Genomic DNA, 20,429 nt, shown 5'->3' with positions numbered 1-20,429 from the left:
CTGGAGTGTGTGTTTGGGCTGGCCGGGAGTGGCCTGGAGTGTGTGTTTGGGCTGGCCGGGAGTGGCCTGGAGTGTGTGTTTGGGCTGGCCGGGAGTGGCCTGGAGTGTGTGTGTGGGCTGGCTGGGATTGGCCTGGCCTGGATTGTGTGTGTGGGCTGGCAGGGAATGGCCTGGAGTGTGTGTTTGGGCTGGCCGGGAGTGGACTTGTATCCAGCGCTCAGAGTGAGTTACCCGTGCAGGAGGCCTCCTCCATTCAGACCCAGTCCACCTCCAGCTCCCTTAAACATCCCTTCACCCTCTCTGCGCTGGCTGCTCAGTGGTACAACAGAATACAACAGGAACCACTGCAAAAATGATATTCTACCCAGGGACCATTGAAATACAGCTCAGAACAGGCCCTTCGGCGCACGATGTTGTGCCGAACTTTTGTCCTAGATTAATCATAGATTATCATAGCATTTACAGTGCAGAAGGAGGCCATTTGGCCCATTGAGTCTGCACCGCCTCTTGAAAAGAGCACCCTACAAAAAGGTCAACACCTCCAACCAACACTAAGGACAATTTTCGACACTAAGGGCAATTTATCATGGCCAATCCCCCTAACCTGCCCATCTTTGGACTGTGGGAGGAAACCGGAGCACCCGGAGGAAACCCACGCACACACGGGGAGGATGTGCAGACTCCGCACAGACAGTGATCCATGCCGGAATCGAACCTGGGACCCTGGAGCTGTGAAGCAATTGTGCTATGCACAATGCTACCGTGCTGCCCTTGAGAACAAATAAATCTACACTATATCATTTAACCGGAATCCATGTACCTATCCAATAGCTGCTTGAAGGTCCCTAATGTTTCCGACTCAACCACTTCCACAGGCAGTGCACTCCATGCCCCCACTACTCTCTGGGTAAAGAACCTACCTCTGACATCCCCCTTATATCTTCCACCATTCACCTTATATTTATGTCCCCATGTAATGCTTTGTTACACCTGGGCAATAAAGTCCCTTACTGTCTACTCTATCTATTCCCATGATCGTCTAATAAACCTCTATCAAGTCGCCCCTCACCCTTCTCCGTTCTAATGAGAAAAGGCCTAGCACCCTCAACCTTTCCTCGTAAGACCTACTCTCCATTACAGGCAACATCCTGGTAAATCTCCTTTGCATCTTTTCCAAAGCTTCCACATCCTTCCTAAAATGAAGCGACCAGAACTGTACACAGTACTCCAAATGTGGCCTTACCAAAGTTTTGTACAGCTGCATCATCACCTCACGGCTCTTAAATTCAATCCCTCTGTTAATGAACGCTAGCACACCATAGGACTTCTTCACAGCTCCATCCACTTGAGTGGCAACTTTTAAAGATTTATGACCATCGATCCCCAAGATCTCTCTGCTCCTCCACATTGCAAAGAGGACCTGTTTTGGGATTATCAAACACTAGGGACTAAATTAAAGAACAGATCCTCCAGGGTTATGATCTCTGGATTACTACGAGCCACGTGCCAATTGGCATAGGGTTGAGAAAATTAGAGAAGTTAACACGTGGCTAAAGCAGTGGTGCGGGAAAGAGGGATTCCATTTCATGGGGCATTGGCATCAGTACTGGGGCAGGAGGGACCTGTACCGTTGGGACGGTCTTCACCTGAACCATTCTGGGACCAGTGTTCTAGCAAATAGGATAAATAGGTTGGCCACAAGGACTTTAAACTAGCAAGTTGGGGGAAGGGAAGTGTAAAGCTCTGGACAGTATAATGGTTAATGGAGATCAAGGCAGCAGGTTACGTGACAGGTTATTATGTAGAGATATGGGTTCAAAGACAAAGAAAATTAGGAGAAAGGGTAAGAGGAAAACTAAATTGCGAAAAGTTTCTGATCAAGGTGTTAGGATTCATAACAAAGAGATAAAAAAAAACATAAGTGTACTTTACCTGAATGCTCGTAGTATACGAAATAAGGTAAATGAGTTGATGGCGCAAACCATCGTGAATGACTATGATTTAGTGGCCATTACTGAAACATGGTTAAAAGATGGTCAAGACTGGGAGTTAAATACCCAAGGGTATCAGGCTATACGAAAGGATAGAATGGACGGTAAGGGCAGTGGTGTAGCTTTGTTGTTTCAGGATGGCATCCGGGCAATAGTAATGGATGATATTGGTGCTATGGAGGACAAGCTTGAATCAATTTGGGTGGAAATCAGGAATAGTACGGCGAAAAGGTCACTGATAGGAGTAGTCTATAGGCCACCAAATAGTAACAGGATGGTAGGGCAGGCAAATAAATAACGGATGTATGTAGAAATGATACAGCGGTTCTCATGGGAGATTTTCATCTGCATATCGATTGGTTTAACCAGGTTGGTAAAGGCAGCCTTGAGAAGGAGTTTATAGAATGTGCCCGGGATAATTTCCTGGAACAGTATGTAATGGAACCTACAAGAGAAAAAGCGTCCTAGATCTGGTCCTGTGTAATGAGGCAGGATTGATTAATGATCTCATAGTTCGAGATCCTCTTGGAAGGAGCGACCACAATATGGTGGAATTTAAAATATAGTTGGAGGATGACAAGGTAAAATCAAACACTAGTGTTTTGTGCTTAAACAAAGGTGATTACAATGGGAGGAGAGAAGAACTAGCTAAGGTAGACTGGGAGCAAAGACTTCATGGTGAAGCAGTTGAGGAACAGTGGAGAACCTTCCGAGCGATCTTTCACAGTGTTCAGAAAAGGTTCATACCGCCAAAAAAGAAAGACGGTAGAAAGGGGAAAAATCGACCGTGGATATCTAAGAAGGTGAGGGAGAGTATCAAATTGAAGGAAAAAACATACAAAGTGGCAAAAATTTGTGGGAGACTAGAGGACTGGGAAGTCTTTAGGGGACAACAGAAACCTACTAAGAAAGCAATAAAGAAGAGTAAGGTAGACTATGAAAGTATACTGGCTCAGAAAATAAAAGCAGATAGTAAAAGCTTCTACAAATATATAAGACAAAAAAGAGTGGCTAAGGTAAATATTGGTCCTTTGGACGATGAGAAGGGAGATTTAATAAGAGGAGGCGGGGAAATGGCTGAGGAGCTGAACAGGTTTTTTGGGTCAGTCTTCACAGTGGAGGACACAAATAATATGCCAGTGACTGATGGAAATAAGGATATGATAGGTGAGGACCTTGAGATGATTGTAATCACTAAGGAGGCAGTATTGGGCAAGCTAATGGGGCTAAAGATAGACAAGTCTCCTGGCCCTGATGGGATGCATCCCAAAGTGTTGAAAGAGATGGCTAGGGAAATTGTAAACGCACTAGTGATAATTTATCAAAAGTCACTAGACTCTGGGGTGGTCCCAGAATATTGGAAAGTAGAAAACGTGACACCACTGTTTAAAAAAGGAGGTCGGCAGAAAGCGGGTAATCATAGGCCGGTAAGCTTAACTTCGGTTGTAGGGAAAATGCTGGAATCTATCATTAAGGAGGAAATAGCGGGGCACCTGGAGGGAAATTGTCCCATTGGACAGACGCAGCATGGGTTCACAAAGGGTAGGTCGTGTCTGACTAATGGGGTTCAATTTTTTGAGGACGTTACCAGTGCAGTAGATAACGGGGAGCCAATGGATGTCGTATATCTGGATTTCCAGAAAGCCTTAGACAAGGTGCCACACAAAAGGTTGTTGCATAAACTAAAGATGCATGGCATTGAGGTTAAAGTGGTAGCATGGGTAGAGGATTGGTTAACTAACAGAAAGCAGAGTGTGGGGATAAATGGGTGTTTCTCTGGTTGGCAACCTGTAACTAGTGGGGTCCCTCAAGGATCAGTGTTGGGCCCGCAGTTGGTCATAATTTACATAGACGATTTGGAGTTGGTGACCAAGTGCAATGTGTCAAAGTTTGCAGACGACACGAAGATGAGTGGTAAAGCAAAAAGGGAAGAGGATACCGGAAGTCTGCAGAAGGATTTGGATAGGTTAGGTGAATGAGCTTAGGTCTGGCAGATGGAATTCAATGTTGCCAAGTGTGAGGCTATCCATTTTGGGAGGAATAACAGCAGAATGGATTATTATTTAAACGGTAAGATGTTAAAACAAGCTGCTGTGCAGAGGGACCTGGGTGTGCTGGTGCACGAGTCGCAAAAAGTTGGTATGCAGGTGCAACAGGTGATTAAGAAGGCTCATCGAGTATTGTCTTTCATTGCTATAGGGATGGAGTTCAAGACTAGGGAGGTTATGCTGCAATTGTATAGAGTGTTGGTGAGGCCGCATCTGGAGTATTGTGTTCAGTTTTGGTCTCCTTACCTGAGAAAGGACATATTGGCACTGGAGGGAGTGCAGAGGAGATTCACTAGGTTGATCCCAGAGTGTAGGGGATTAGATTATGACGAGAGGTTGAGTAGACTGGGACTGTACTCATTGGAGTTTAGAAGGATGCGAGGATATCTTATTGAGACACATAAAATTCTGAAGGGAATAGATAGGATAGATGCGGGCAGGTTGTTTCCACTGATCGGGGAAAGCAGAACTAGGGGGCATAGCCTCAAAATAAGGGGAGTTAGATTTAGGACGAAGTGTAGGAGGAACGTCTTCACCCAAAGGGTTGTGAATCTCTGGAATTCCTTGCCCAGTGAAGCAGTTGAGGCTCCTTCTTTAAAAGTTTTTAAGAAAAAGATAGATGCCTTTCTAAAGAATAAAGGGATTCGGGGATATGGTGTACGGGCCGGAGAGTGGAGCTGAGTCCACAAAGATCAGCCATGATCTCATTAAATGGCGGAGCATGCTCGAGGGGCCAGATGGCCTACTCCTGTTCCTAGTTCTTATAACACTAAGTAATCCTTTAAGCTGTCCATTTAACATCCAAAAGACTTAACACACCTTTCAACAGGAGCACATTAGGTTGACATTCACTATTCAGAACACATACAATTCTGAATTGTTCCAGAGATAGTCTTTGGCTGGCAGAGATCAACAGGACAGCTCTTTGTTTAACTTCAGCTCCAGCTCACAGGAAAACTCAAGCTTTTTCTCAAAGTAAAACTAAAAAGCAGAACCAGAGCTCAGCGCCACCCATCACTCTGACATCACTGCAGTAACATGAGCAGCTAACCATTCCTTAAAGCGACATTCTCATGACCCCTCCCCCCAAGAAAAAAGAATAAAGCATCAACTTCAAGATGCTTTTCACCATCCTTTAAGAAATGCACACAGTAAATATACTTTAGCTTTGCAAAAAACAACACACGCAAACTGGTATAATAATAGTCCTTTTTTTTTCGTTCTTCTTCCTCCAACTGAAATCCTTCTCTTCATCACATTCGTGACAAAGCATCGGCTGTTACGTTTCCCCGTCCTGCCACATGTACTATTTTTAAATGAAATGGCTGTAACACCAAACTCCAGCGAAACAGCCGCGCATTGTTATTCCGGAATCGCTCCAAAAACGTTAACGGATTATGATCAGAATATATAATGGTGTCAGATGGATTGATGGTCACATAAATGTGAAAATGTTGCAAAGCCAGCACCAAACTCTAAGTCTCCTTCTCAATCGTTGAATACTTCTTCTGGTGAGAATTCAATTTCTTTGAAAAATAACCAATAGGCCGTTCACGCCCTTAGTCGTTGTCTCGTAGAAGCCCCGCACCTACGCCCACATCACTCGCATCAGCAGCCACTTTGAATGGTTTGGTATAAATTGGGATGACTAACACATGAACAGTGGTTAACACAGCCTTCAGGCCGTCAAATGCCTGTTGACTCTCCGCTGTCCACTGTAATTTGTTACGCTTCTTGAGCAAGTCCGTCAGTGGAGCGACCACACTGCTAGAATTTGGTACAAATTTCCCGTAAAATCTACTCATACCAAGGAATCGCATTATTTCCCGTCGTGTCGAGGGTATCGGAAACTCCCCAATAACTTTTGTTTTTACGTCCCGTGACCAGTCGATCCTGTCCGATTGTATGGCCAAGGAAAGTGACTTGGGCTTTTCCAAATTCACTTTTAGCTCGGTTTATCACCAAACCCGCCTCCTGAAGTCGATCGAATAACTCCCTCAGATGTTTGACATTTTCTTTCCATGTCTGGCTGAAAACTAACAGATCGTCGATGTATACCGCACAATTGGGTAATCCTGAAACGTCTGGATTCGTTAACCGTTAAAATGTGACTGGGGCATTTTTCATGCCAAATGGCATAACTTTGAATGGATATATACCATCTGGAGTCACAAAAGCTGAAATCTCCTTCGCCCTTTCGGATAAAGGTACCTGCCACTAACCTTTAAGTAAATCCAAAGTGGAAATAAAAGCTGACTGTCCCACTTTCTCAATGCAATCCTCCAAACGTGGGATAGGATAAGACTCCGTTCTTGTAACTGCATTAAACTTTCTATAGTCCACACACAGCAGTTGTGAACCGTCTGGGATAGGCACCGTCACGATGGCTGAGTTACATTGGCTGCAACCCACTTCAATTATGCAATTTCTAAGCATACTTTCAATCTCTCTATTAACCTGTGCCAATTTTAAAGGATTAAGTCTACATGGATGCTGTTTGATTGGAACAAGATTTCCCACATCTACATGCTGTATAGCCATTTTAGTACTTCCCAATTTATCTCCACAAACTTGCCCATCTGATATCAATAACGCTTTCAGGTCAGTTCGTTTTCCTCTGGAAGATAACTCAACAATTTATGCCAATTTTTAAAGACATCCTCATTTTCCAATTTCATTTTAGGTATGTCAAATTCACAGTCATCTGGATTTGGTTCGTCACTTTGAGTTAGAATCATAAAAACATACTCCTTTTTCTTTCCTTCCCTTTCAAAGTTCCTTTTAAGCATATTCACAAGACACACTCGGTGAGTCTTCCTTCTATCTCGTGTTTTACCACATAATTCACATCACTTAATTTCCTTTCAATCTGATAAGGTCCACAAAACCTAGCTTTTAAAGGCTCCCCTACCACTGGTAACAACACTAAACCTTTATCCCCACTGGCAAAACTACGAACTTTGGATGTCTTGTCCACTACCCGTTTCATCACATTTTGTGCAACTCTCAAATGTTGTCCAGCCAATTCACCTGCTCTATTTTCTCGTTCCCTAAAATTTGACACTTAATCCAATCGTGTAATTTCCGATTTCTCACCCACCAATTTTTCCTTAATCAATTTGAGTGGTCTTCTGGCCTCATGACCAAAAATTGGTTCAAAAGGACTAAATTTGGTTGACTCATTAGAAGCATCCCTAATTGCAAACAGTACGAATGGAATTCCTTTCTCCCAATCCTCTGGATAATCTTGACAATAAACCTTCAACATTGTCTTTAATGTCTGATGCCACCTTTCTAACGCTCCCTGCGATTCTGGATGGTACGCAGTTGATTTAAATTGTTTTATTCCTAAGCTACCCATTGAAAAACGGCATGAAAGGATTTTGGAGAGGGAGGGGGAGGATCCAGTTGTTGTGGCCCACGTTGGGACTAACAACATAAGTAAGACTAGGAAAGAGAACCTGTTTGGGGATTATCAAACACTAGGGGCTAAATTAAAGAACAGGTCCTCCAGGGTTATAATCTCTGGATTACTACGCGAGCCACGTGCCAATTTGCATAGGGTTGTGAAAATTAGGGAAGTTAACACGTGGCTGAAGGAGTGGTTTGGGAAAGAGGGATTCCATTTCATGGGGCATTGGCATCAGTATTGGGGCAGGAGGGCCCTGTACCGTTGGGACGGTCTTCACCTGAACCATTCTGGGACCAGTGTTCTAGCGAATATGGTAAATAGGTTGGTCACAAGGACTTTAAACTAGCAAGTTGGGGGGAAGGGAAGGGTAAAGCTATGGACAGTATAATGGTTAATGGAGAGCAAGGCAGCAGGTTACGTGACAGGTTATTATGTAGAGATATGGGTTCATAGACAAGGAAAATTAGGAGAAAGGATAAGAGGAAAAATAATTTGCGAAAAGTTACAGATCAAGGTGTTAGGATTCATAACAAAGACATAAAAAACAGCATAAGTGTACTTTACCTGAATGCTCGTAGTATACGGAATAAGGTGAATGTGTTGATGGCGCAAATCATCGTGAATGACTATGATATAGTGGCCATTACTGAAACATGGTTAAAAGATGGTCACGACTGGGAGTTAAATATCCAAGCGTATCTGTCTATACGAAAGGATAGAATGGATGGTAAGGGCGGTGGTGTAGCTTTGTTGTTTAAGGATGGCATCCGGGCAATAGTAAGGGGTGATATTGGTGCTATGGAAGTCGAGGTTGAATCAATTTGGGTGGAAATCAGAAATAGTAAGGCGAAAAGGTCACTGATAGGAGTAGTCTATAGGCCATCAAATGGTAACAGGATGGTAGGGCAGGCAATAAGCAAAGAAATAACGGATGCATGTAGAAATGGTACAGTGGTTATCATGGGATAATTTAATCTGCATGTCGATTGGTTTAACCAGGTTGGTAAAGGCTGCCTTGAGGAGGAGTTTATAAAATGTGTCCGGGATAATTTCCTGGAACAGTATGTAATGGAGCCGACAAGGGAACAAGCGTTCCTAGATCTGATCCTGTGTAATGAGGAAGGATTGATTAATGATCTCATAGTTCGAGATCCTCTTGGAAGGAGCGACCACAATATGGTGGAATTTAAAATATAGTTGGAGGATGACAAGGTAAAATCAAACACTAGTGTTTTGTGCTTAGACAAAGGTGATTACAATGGAATGAGGGAATAACTAGCTAAGGTAGACTGGGAGCAAAGACTTCATGGTGAAGCAGTTGAGGAACAGTGGAGAACCTTCCGAGCGATCTTTCACAGTGTTCAGAAAAGATTCATACCGACATAAAAGAAAGAAGTTAGAAAGGGGAAAAATCGACCGTGGATATCTAAGGAGGTGAGGGAGAGTATCAAATTGAAGGAAAAAACATACAAATTGGCAAATATTAGTGGGAGACTAGAGGACTGAGAAGTCATTAGGGGACAACAGAAAGCTCCTGAAAAATCTATAAAGAAGAGTAAGGTAGACTATGAATGTAAACTGGCTCAAAACATAAAAGCAGACAGTAAAAGCTTCTACAAATATATAAGACAAAAAAGAGTGGCTAAGGTAAATATTGGTCCTTTGGAAGATGAGAAGGGAGATTTAATAATAGGAGACGGGGAAATGGCTGAAGAGCTGAACAGGTTTTTTGGGTCAGTCTTCACAGTGGAGGACACAAATAACATGCCAGTGACTGATGGAAATAAAGATATGATAGGTGAGTACCTTGAGATGATTGTAATCTCTAAGGAGGCAGTATTGGGCAAGCTAATGGGGCTAAAGGTAGACAAGTCTCCTGGCCCTGATGGGATGCATCCCAGAGTGTTAAAAGAGATGGCTAGGGAAATTGTAAACGCACTAGTGATAATTTATCAAAATTCACTAGACTCTGGGGTGGACCAAGAAGATTGGAATGTAGCAAACGTGACACCACTGTTTAAAAAAGGAGGTCGGCAGAGAGCGGGTAATTATAGGCTGGTAAGCATAACGTCGGTTGTAGGGAAAATGCTGGAATTTATCATTAAGGAGGAAATAGCGGGGCACATTGAGGGAAATTGTCCCAATGGGCAGACGCAGCATGGGTTCATAAAGGGTAGGTCGTGTCTGACTAATTTTGTAGAATTTTTTGAGGACGTTACCAGTGCAGTAGATAACGGGGAGCCAATGGATGTGGTATATCTGGATTTCCAGTAAGCTTTTGACAAGGTGCCACACAAAAGGTTGCTGCATAAACTAAAGATACATGGCATTGAGGGTAAAGTTGTAGCATGGGTAGAGGATTGGTTAACTAACAGAGAGTTGGGATAAATGGCTGTTTCTCTGGTTGGCAACCTGTAACTAGTGGGGTTTCTCAAGGATCAGTGTTGGGCCCGCAGTTCACAATTTACATAGATGATTTGCAGTTGGGGACCAAGTGCAATGTGGCAAAGTTTGCAGATGACACTAAGATGAGTGGTAAAGCAAAAAGTGCAGAGGATACCGGAAGTCTGCAGAAGGATTTGGATAGGTTAGGTGAATGGGCTAGGATCTAGCAGATGGAATGCAATGTTTCCAAGTGTGAGGCTATCCATTTTGGGAGGAATAACAGCAGAATGGATTATTATGTAAATGGTAAGATGTTAAAACATGCTGCTGTGCAGAGGGACCTGAGTGTGCTGGTGCACGAGTCGCAAAATGTTGGTGTACAGGTGCAACAAGTGATTGAGAAGGCTAATCGAATTTTGTCTTTCATTGCTAGAGGGATGGAGTTCAAGGCAAGGGACGTTATGCTGCTATTGTATAATGTGTTGGTGAGGCCACATCTGGAGTATTGTGTTCAGTTTTGGTCTCCTTACCTGAGAAAGGACATCTAGAAACTGGAGGGAATGCAGAGGAGATTCACTAGGTTCTTCCCCGTGTTGAGGGGATTAGATTTTGACGAGAGGTTGAGTCGACTGGGACTGTACTCATTGGAGTTTAGAAGGATGCGGGGGGGGGGGGGGGGGCGGGATCTTATTGAAACATATAAAATTATGAAGGGAATAGATAGGATAGATGCGGAAAGGTTGTTTCCACTGATCGGGGAAAGCAGAACTAGGGGGCATAGCCTCAAAATAAGGGGAAGTAGATTTAGGACCGTGTTTAGGAGGAACATCTTCACCCAAAGGGTTGTGAATCTCTGGAATTCCTTGCCCAGTGAAGCAGTTGAGGCTCCTTCTTTAAACGTTTTTAAGAAAAAGATAGATACCTTTCTAAATAATAAAGGGATTAGGGGATATGGTGTACGTGCCGGACAGTGGAGCTGAGTCCACAAAGATCAGCCATGATCTCATTGAATGGCGGAGCAGGCTCGAGGGGCCAGATGACCTGCTCCTGTTCCTAGTTCTTATGTTCTTATGTAAAAGTTGATCCTTGATCCGGTTGTATTTCTGTGGGAAGTCCAATCTCGTAAAAAATTTAAGTAATTCCTCCACAATCTTTTTTAGCTGTAATATTACGGACTGGAATGGCCTCTGGAAACCTAGTAGACACATCTATTATAGTCAATAGATATAGATTCCCACTTTTAGATTTCGGAAGCGTTCCTACACAATTAGGACCCTTTGTAAAAGGTTCATCCAATGCTGGATTGGATATTAAGGGCGCTGGGTTTATCACTGCTTAAGGTTTCCCTGTCACTTGACATTTGTGACATGATTGTCAAAATTTTACTACATCTTTATATAGTCCAGGCCAATAAATGTTTCTGCATTTTAGCTTGAGATTTCTTTCTCCCCAAATGACCTCCCACTGGTACCTCATGTGCAACTCGCAACACCTCGTTTCTTTACCCTACCGGCAATACTACTTGATGAACTTATGCCCACTTTTCATCTGCCTGCATATGTAAAGGTCTCCATTTTCTCATCAATAATCACGGTAATAACACTCTGGTTTATACTCACATTCCTCTACCGTATATGCTTTCTGATATATCCGTTTTATTTTTATATCTTTCTGTTGTAACTCCGCCAATTTTCCTGAACTAAAAATAACCGCCTCATCCTCCTCCTGTTCTTGTTCTTTTTCAACCATCTGATCAAAAATCGTTTCTGATAATTGCACTTCAACTTCATCTTCACTCTTAGATTTCTCCTCGTGACGTAACCAATGACTTTGCGACCTTGTTACTACACAATCCGGAAAAATCCCAGGATATTAGTCCTTCAACACTTCAGGTGTCTGATTTTTCACTGGCGTATCAACCACATTAGGCATCACTCCCACTTGCGATCCAGCTATATCATTACCCAAGGTAAACTGTATTCCTGGACAAGATAGTTTCTCTATTACTCCTACTACCACTTCACCACTCTTCACTGTAATTTCCAACCTTACATTGTATAATGGAACGCCACTCCTCTCAGCCTAAATTCCACATATTACCACCTTTACTGGCAACATTCTTCCGAACATGTATAACTCATCATCTCTTACCATTAAAGATTGACTCGTTCCCGTATCTCTTAAAATTGTGACTTATTTGCCTGCTCCTCCTGATACACGTGAGTAAACTTTACCCACACAAGTAAATTCTTGAAACACATCTGGCACCTTCTTATCAATCACCTCTTGAACAGTCTGTGCAATCTATTGCACCTAATTCGTTTCCCTTGGGATTCCCTTTACCACTCTAACAAACCCTTATCCTGTTTTACCACATCAACCTTCCCAGTGCTTTTCTTCAGCCACCAGCACTGTGACTTTACATGGCCTAGTTGATTACAGTCAAAACATTTGAAAATTTTCATTTATTTTCCACCCTCCTGGATTTCAATTTAAATCTGAGGTATACTCTCCTTTTTATCTCCCAACAGATCACCGGTACCTTTACCACTTGAGTATTTCTCATGTCCCCAGTTTATATCCCTCACAGGCTGAAACTGATGTCGGAAACCAAGCTTTGATTTAAGAACTAATTCTTAATCATCTGCCATTTCCGCTGTTAATCTCGCAGTTTTAACCCTCTGCTCTTCCACATGAGTTCTCACTATATGAGGAATTGAATTTTTAACCTCCTCCAAAAGTATAATTCCTCTGAGAGCTTCATACGTTTGGCCTATTTTCAAAGTCCTTATCCACCTATCAAAATTATTGGTTGACCCTTTCAAACTCCATGTATGTTTGACCAAATTCTTTCCTTAATTTTCTAAACCTTTGTCTGTACGTTTCAGGCACTAGTTCATATGCACTTAAGATGGATTTTTTCACCACCTCATCCGTCCCAGATAACTCCTCCGGTACAGTGGGTTAGCACTGCAGCCTCACGGCGCCGAGGTCCCAGGTTCGATCCCGGCTCTGACTCACTGTCCATGTGGAGTTTTCACATTCTCCCCGTATTTGCGTGGGTTTCGCCCCCACAACCCAAAGATGTGCCGGGTAGGTGGATTGGCCATGCTAAATTGCCCCTCAATTGGAAAAAATGAATTTGGTACTCTAAATTTATTTATTTTTAAAACAAAAAAAAAGAAATGATGACTCAGGTGCAGGAAATATTGGACAAACCTGGTGGGACAACCTAACCGAGGTACATAAGTAAAACGCAGCGTAAGTTCGAAAGCCGATGCCAATCGTGTCCTGTTTGGCACAGTTGCGAGGCACAGATTTAAAAAGCGCGGGAGCTGCGTGTCGGAGTGGAGATTTAAAAAGCGCGGGAGCTGCGAGTTGTAGGGGAGATTTAAAAAGCGCGGGAGCTGCGAGTCGGGGCAGAGATTTAAAAAGCGCGGGAGCTGAGAGTCGGAGCGGAGATTTAAAAAGCGCGGGAGCTGCGTGTCGGAGTGGAGATTTAAAAAGCGCGGGAGCTGCGAGTTGTAGGGGAGATTTAAACAGCGCGGGAGCTGCGAGTCGGAGTGGAGATTTAAAAAGCGCGGGAGCTGCGAGTCGGGGCAGAGATTTAAAAAGCGCGGGAGCTGCGAGTCGGAGCGGAGATTTAAAAAGCGCGGGAGCTGCGTGTCGGAGTGGAGATTTAAAAAGCGCGGGAGCTGCGAATCGGAGCGGAGATTTAAAAAGCACGGGAGCTGCGAGTCGGAGCGGAGATTTAAAAAGTGCGGGAGCTGGGAGTCGGAGCGTAGATTTAAAAAGCGCAGGAGCTGGGAGTCGGAGCGGAGATTTAAAAAGGGCAGGAGCTGCGAGTCGGAGCAGAGATTTAAAAAGAACGGGAGCTGCGAGTCGGAGCGGAGATTTACAAAGAGCGGGAGCTACGAGTCGGAGTAGAGATTTAAAAAGAGCGGGAGCTGCGAGTTGGAGCGGAGATTTAAAAAGATCGCGGCCTAGTTTCGGGAGCCGTGCGGAGGAGGAGCATTCTCTGCCAGGGAGAGAACCTGAGAACATGTAAGGCCCTCAGAAGGTAAGTAAGTGATTTTTACTCATTTTTACTTTTATTACCTTTTCAAATTGTGTGTGTGTGTGTGTGTGTGTGTGTGTGTGAGGGGGGGGGGGGGGAGGGGGGGGGAATTGAAGTGACATCACATAAAAGCTGTGACCTGAGTGGCTGGTTGGGCATCTACACTAAATTTAAAAAAATTAAGCATTGCTAACTAATTAAACATAATGTGGAGATGCCGGCGTTGGACTGGGGTGACTGGGGTGACTGTAATTAAACATAATTGCTTAATTATAATTCAGAGGGGTATCTAAGCCAGAGATCGGAGAGTACTATATTTAGCTTTCACATTTATAGTAGAAATCTAGTGCTAGGAAACAGATAGTTAACAGTAACTTTTTTGTTTAAAAAAATTTAACTTTTAATTTTAATTTACTAATTAATTGACGCAATGTCAGTTAGAGGGGTGCAGTGCTCTGACTGTGAGATGTGGCAGGTCCGGGAGGCTTCCAGCGTCCCGGATGGCTTCATCTGCAGAAAGTGCACCCAACTGGAGCTCCTCACAGGCCGCATGGTTCAGTTGGAGAAGCAATTGGATGCACTTAGGAGCATGCAGGTGGCGGAAAGCGTCATAGATCGCAGTTATATAAATGTGGTCACACCCAAGGTGCAGGCAGAGAAATGGGTGACCACCAGAAACGGCTGGCAGTCAGTGCAGGAATCCCCTGTGGTTGTCCCCCTCTCGAACAGGTATACCCCTTTAGATACTGTCGGGGGGGGATAGCCTATCAGGGGAAAACAGCAGCAGCCAGGGCAGCGGCACCACGGCTGGCTCTGATGTTCAGAAGGGAGGGTCAAAGCGCAGAAGAGCAATAGTAATAGGGGACTCTATAGTCAGGGGCACAGATAGGCGCTTCTGTGGACGTGAAAGAGCCTCCAGGATGGTATGTTGCCTCCTTGGTGCCAGGGCGCAGGATGTCTCCGATCGGGTAGAGGGCATCCTGAAGGGGGAGGGCAAACAGGCAGAGGTCGTTGTACATATTGGTACTAACGACATAGGCAGGAAGGGGCATGAGGTCCTGCAGCAGGAGTTCAGGGAGCTAGGCAGAAAGTTAAAAGACTGGACCTCGAGGGTTGTAATCTCGGGATTACTCCCTGTGCCACGTGCCAGTGAGGCTAGAAATAGGAAGATAGAGCAGCTAAACACGTGGCTAAACAGCTGGTGTAGGAGGGAGGGTTTCCGTTATCTGGACCACTGGGAGCTCTTCCGGGGCAGGCGTGACCTGTATAAGAAGGACGGGTTGCATCTAAACTGGAGAGGCATAAATATCCTGGCCGCGAGGTTTGCTAGTGTCACACGGGAGGGTTTAAATTAGTATAGCAGGGGGGTGGGCACGGGAGCAATAGGTCAGAAGTTGAGAGCATTGAGGGAGAACTAGGGAATAGGGAAAATGTGGATCTGAGGCAGAGCAGATAGGGAGAGGTTGCTGAACACAGCGGGTCTGGTGGCCTGATGTGCATATGTTGTAATGCAAGACGTTTTACGGGTAAGGCAGATGAGCTTAGAGCTTGGATTAGTACTTGGAACTATGATGTTGTTGCCATTACAGAGACCTGGTTGATGGAAGGGCAAGATTGGCAGCTAAACGTTCCAGGATAGAGATGTTTCAGGCGGGATAGAGAGGGATGTAAAAGGGGTGACGGAGTTGCGCTACTGGTTAGGAAGAATATCACAGCTGTACTACGGGAGGACACCTCAGAGGGCAGTGATGCTATATGGGTGGAGATCAGGAATAAGAAGGGTGCAGTCACAATGTTGGGGGTTTACTAAAGGCCTCCCAACAGCCAGCGGGAGATAGAGGAGCCGATAGGTAGACAGATTTTGGAAAAGAGTAAAAACAACAGAGTTGTGGTGATGGGAGACTTCAACTTCCCCAATATTGACTGGGACTCATTTAGTGTCAGGGGCTTCGACGGGGCAGAGTTTGTAAGGAGCATCCTGGAGGGCTTCTTAAAACAATATGTAGACAGTGCAACTAGGGAAGGGGCGGTACTGGACCTGGTATTGGGGAATGAGCCCGGCCAGGAGTTAGAAGTTTCAGTAGGGGAGCATTTCGCAAACAGTGACCACAATTCAGTAAGTTTTAAAGTGGTGGTGGACAAGGATAAGAGTGGTCCTAGGAGGCATGTGCTAAATTGGGGGAAGGCTAATTATAACAATATGAGGAGGGAACTGAAGAACCTAGATTGGGGGCGGATGTTTGAGGGCAAATCAACATCTGACATGTGGGAGGCTTTCAAGTGTCAGTTGAAAGGACCGGCATGTTCCTGTGAGGAAGAAGGATAAATACGGCAATTTTTGTGAACCATGGATAACGTGAGATATTGCAGGCCTCGTCAAAAAGAAAAAGGAGGCATTTGTCAGGGCTAAAATGCTGGGAACAGACGAAGCCTGTGTGGAATATAAGGAACGTAGGAAGGAACTTAAGCAAGGAGTCAGGAGGGCTAGAAGGGGTCACGAAAAGTCATTGCCAAATAGGGTTAAGGAAAATCCCAAGGCTTTTTACACGTACATAAAAAGCAAGAGGGTAGCCAGGGAAAGGGTTGGCCCACTGAAGGATAGGCAAGGGAATCTATGTGTGGAGCCAGAGGAAATGGGCGAGGTACTAAATGAATATTTTGCATCAGTATTCACCAAAGAGAAGGAATTGGTGGATGTTGAGTCTGGAGGAGGGTGTGTAGATAGACTGGGTCACATTGAGATCCAAAAAGACGAGGTGTTGGGCGTCTTAAAAAATATTAAGGTAGATAAGTCCCCAGGGCCTGATGGGATCTACACCCAGAATACTGAAGGAGGCTGGAGAGGAAATTGCTGAGGCCTTGACAGAAATCTTTGGATCCTCACTGTCTTCAGGTGTTGTCCCGGTGGACTGGAGAATAGTCAATGTTGTTCCTCTGTTTAAGAACGGTAGCAAGGATAATCCAGGGAACTACAGGCCGGTGAGCCTTACTTCAATGGTAGGGAAATTACTGGAGATAATTCTTCGAGACAGGATCTACTCCCATTTGGAAGCAAATGTACGTATTAGTGAGAGGCAGGATGGTTTTGTGAAGGGGAGGTCGTGTCTCACTAACTTGATAGAGTTTTTCTAGGAGGTCACAAAGATGATTGATGCAGGTTGGGCAGTGGATGTTGTCTATATGGACTTCAGTAAGGCCTTTGACAAGGTCCCTCATGGTAGACTACTACAAAAGGTGAAGTCACACGGGATCAGGGGTGAGCTGGCAAGGTGGATACAGAACTGGCTCGGTCACCGAAGGCAGAGAGTAGCAAGAGAAGGATGCTTTTCTAATTTGAGGTCTGTGACCAGTGGTGATCGCAGGGATCAGTGCTGGGACCTTTGCTGTGTGTAGTATATATAAATGATTTGGAGGAAAATGTAACTGGTCTGATTAGTAAGTTTGCAGACGACACAAAGGTTGGTGGAATTGCCGATAGCGATGAGAACTGTCAGAGGATACAGCAGGATTTAGATTGTTTGGAGACTTGGGCGGAGAGATGGCAGATGGAGTTTAATCCGGACAAATGTGAGGTCATGCATTTTGGTAGGTCTAATGCAGGTAGGGAATATACAGTGAATGGTAGAACCCTCAAGAGTAATGAAAGTCAGAGAGGTCTAGGAGTACAGCTCCACAGGTCACTGAAAGGGGCAACACAGGTGGAGAAGGTAGTCAAGAAGCAGACGGCATGCTTCCCTTCATTGGCCAGGGCATTGAGTATAAGAATTGTCAACTCATGTTGCAGCTGTATAGAACCTTAGTTACCTCACTTGGAGTATAGTGTTCAATTCTGGTCGCCACACTACCAGAAGGATGTGGAGGTTTTAGAGAGGGTTCAGAAGAGATTTACCAGAATGTTGCCTGGTATGGAGGGCATTAGCTATGAGGAGCGGTTGAATAAACTCGTTTTGTTCTCACTGGAACGAAGGAGGTTGAGGGAAGTCCTGATAGAGGTATACAAAATTATGAGTGGCATAGACAGAGTGGATAGTCAGAGGCTTTTCCCCAGGGTAGAGGGGTCAATTACTAGGGGGCATAGGTTTAAGGTGAGAGGGGCAAGGTTTAGAGTAGATGCACGAAGCAAGTTTTTTACGCAGAGGGTAGTGGGTGCCTGGAACTCGCTACCGGAGGAGGTGGTGGAAGCAGGGACGATAGTGACATTTAAGGGCATCTTGACAAATACATGAATAGGATGGGAATAGAGGGATACGGACCCAGGAAGTGTCGAAGATTGTAGTTTAGTCGGGCAGCATGGTCGGCACGGGCTTGGAGGGCCGATGGGCCTGTTCCTGTGCTGTACATTTCTTTGTTTTACGTTCTTTGTTCAGCGGAGGTCGTGAGGACGCTCCGCAGGCAGCTAGTTGGGAAAGAGACGAATGAGGGGAACTATAGTGAATGTGAAACGATTAATGAGCACTCCGGGAACAATTGGCAGCTAAAGATAAAGAGATGGCTGATGTGCAACGGGCACACCAATCTTGTTTACTTCACCTTAGCAGCTTTCAGACCCAGTACGATAAAGCCGACCAAGATACACAGCGCGCAGTCCTGGTACGAGACGAGACAGAACAGCAGGTAGCACAGTTAACGAGACAGTGTGCGGATTTGAAGGCAGCTTTACGAGCACTCCATAGCTCCACCACAGAACAAAGACAGAGCACAGTAGATCACGCGAAATGGAGACGACAAATAGAGAAGTTGCAGTCACTGTTGTCAGTGCAAAACGGATTCAGAGATACCTTTGGACAAGGGTTAGATGAGGAGAATGGCCCCAATTGGCAAGAACTAAATGAAACCGCCCATAGATATGTGGAGGATACCGAAAATCACAATAGAGCCCCCGGCCCCGAAAAGGAAAGCCCCCGCATCACCGACTGCACAGGCAGCACACACCCCCATGAATCCAGTCACCACACAGCGCAGGTCATCGGATCGGGATGAGCCTGACTTTGTGTACACCACCCCACTAACCATCACCCAATTGAGAGATGCCTGCGCCAAAATTGAACCAATCGAACCCACAGCAGACGCACATAATTTATTTGAGAGAGTACGACGGCAAACGGTTATAAACGGTCTGCACGAAAGGGAGGAAGTTAAGCTTACAACCATGAGCCTTGACCCGTCCGTTAGCTCAGCTTTACCAGAACCCCAGAATGTAGGAGGAGAACCTCTACAAGAAATGAAAACAGCTATTTTAGATCCGATTGTACAACAAGGGAGACCCCATAGAATGTTTGAACCGCAGTAAGCAAAAGAAGGGAGAGCATCCGACTGCATTTGCAGGTCGCCGCTGGGTCCATTTTAAAGCCGTATTTGGGGATTTGACCCACGCACACTTAGATTACGATGACACAATTAAATGGGCTCGCACTTCTGTCTCCCACGCCCCAGAAGCAGGTAAAAAGGCTTGTGTAAATTACCACCCCGCAGACGCCACACATAATGAAGCTTGGGTGTTAAGCGACTCTCCAGAGTTTGGGGATAATCCATACATAGGAAGGCAGATCAGGAAAAGGCAGAGGCGAATATGCACCCAGTCCGGACTAATCAGGACACAGCATGGGTAAAAGAGGGCGGACATGAAGGACAGCATCCCAGAGAACAGGCACCACCAGGTTGCTGTAACTGTGGACACATGGGACATTACGTCCGCTAATGCAGCCAAAACCCCCGAACCAGCAATGGCACCAGCAATCGAACGCCCCAACTCGGAACAATGTTAGGCCCATACATTGCATCAGCGCCCGTTCAGATAATGCATTAATCATCACCACAGATTTACGGTGTTCGGACTCTCCAACTTGGGTCTGCGACACACTCTGGACAAATCAGGCAGACCAGTAGTCACAGGCACAGTCCGGGGACACCAGTAGGACATTCCTTTGGGACACAGGAGGGTTCTGCACCACTTTAAACTCCTCCGCAATGTTTCAGTGCGACACATGGCCCACAACAGACACCATCACCCTTAGTGGATTTACAGGACATTACAGCAGGGATAGATATTCCCCCGTAGATATTCAGATAGGAACCATAAACACCAGGCACTCCGTTGTTTTAGTCGACTTGCCCCAAATAGCCGAGCACATTCTAGGAATCGACTATATGAGCTCCCACAACATTTCCTTTGACCCCGTGAATTGGTGTGTATGGAAAATGGCCAAAACAGCGGGAGTCCTCCCCACGCTCACAGTAGGGGACTACGAACATCGGATTTGCACAGTAGGAGACTATTGGTTTGGTCCGCAAACAATTAGTACAGACCAGACAATTAGGGAGGTCCTGAGAAAACATAAAGCATCCTTCGCCCAACACAAACACGATTGTGGGACGATCCCTGGCATGGTCATAATTTCAGGTCCCGATCCCAAGTCCCAGAACAAATACGGTTTCCCACAGCAAGCCGAAGGTGAGATCTGAAAAGTCATCAATAGCTTACGAGATCAAGGAATAATTTGGCCCGTAGCCTCAACAAACAACGCCCCAATTTGGCG

Source organism: Scyliorhinus torazame, unplaced genomic scaffold, assembly GCF_047496885.1.
Source record: "Scyliorhinus torazame isolate Kashiwa2021f unplaced genomic scaffold, sScyTor2.1 scaffold_162, whole genome shotgun sequence".
Classification (NCBI taxonomy): Eukaryota; Metazoa; Chordata; class Chondrichthyes; order Carcharhiniformes; family Scyliorhinidae; genus Scyliorhinus; species Scyliorhinus torazame.
The sequence above is the reverse complement of the archived record's forward strand: the minus strand, read 5'-3'. Positions refer to the sequence as shown.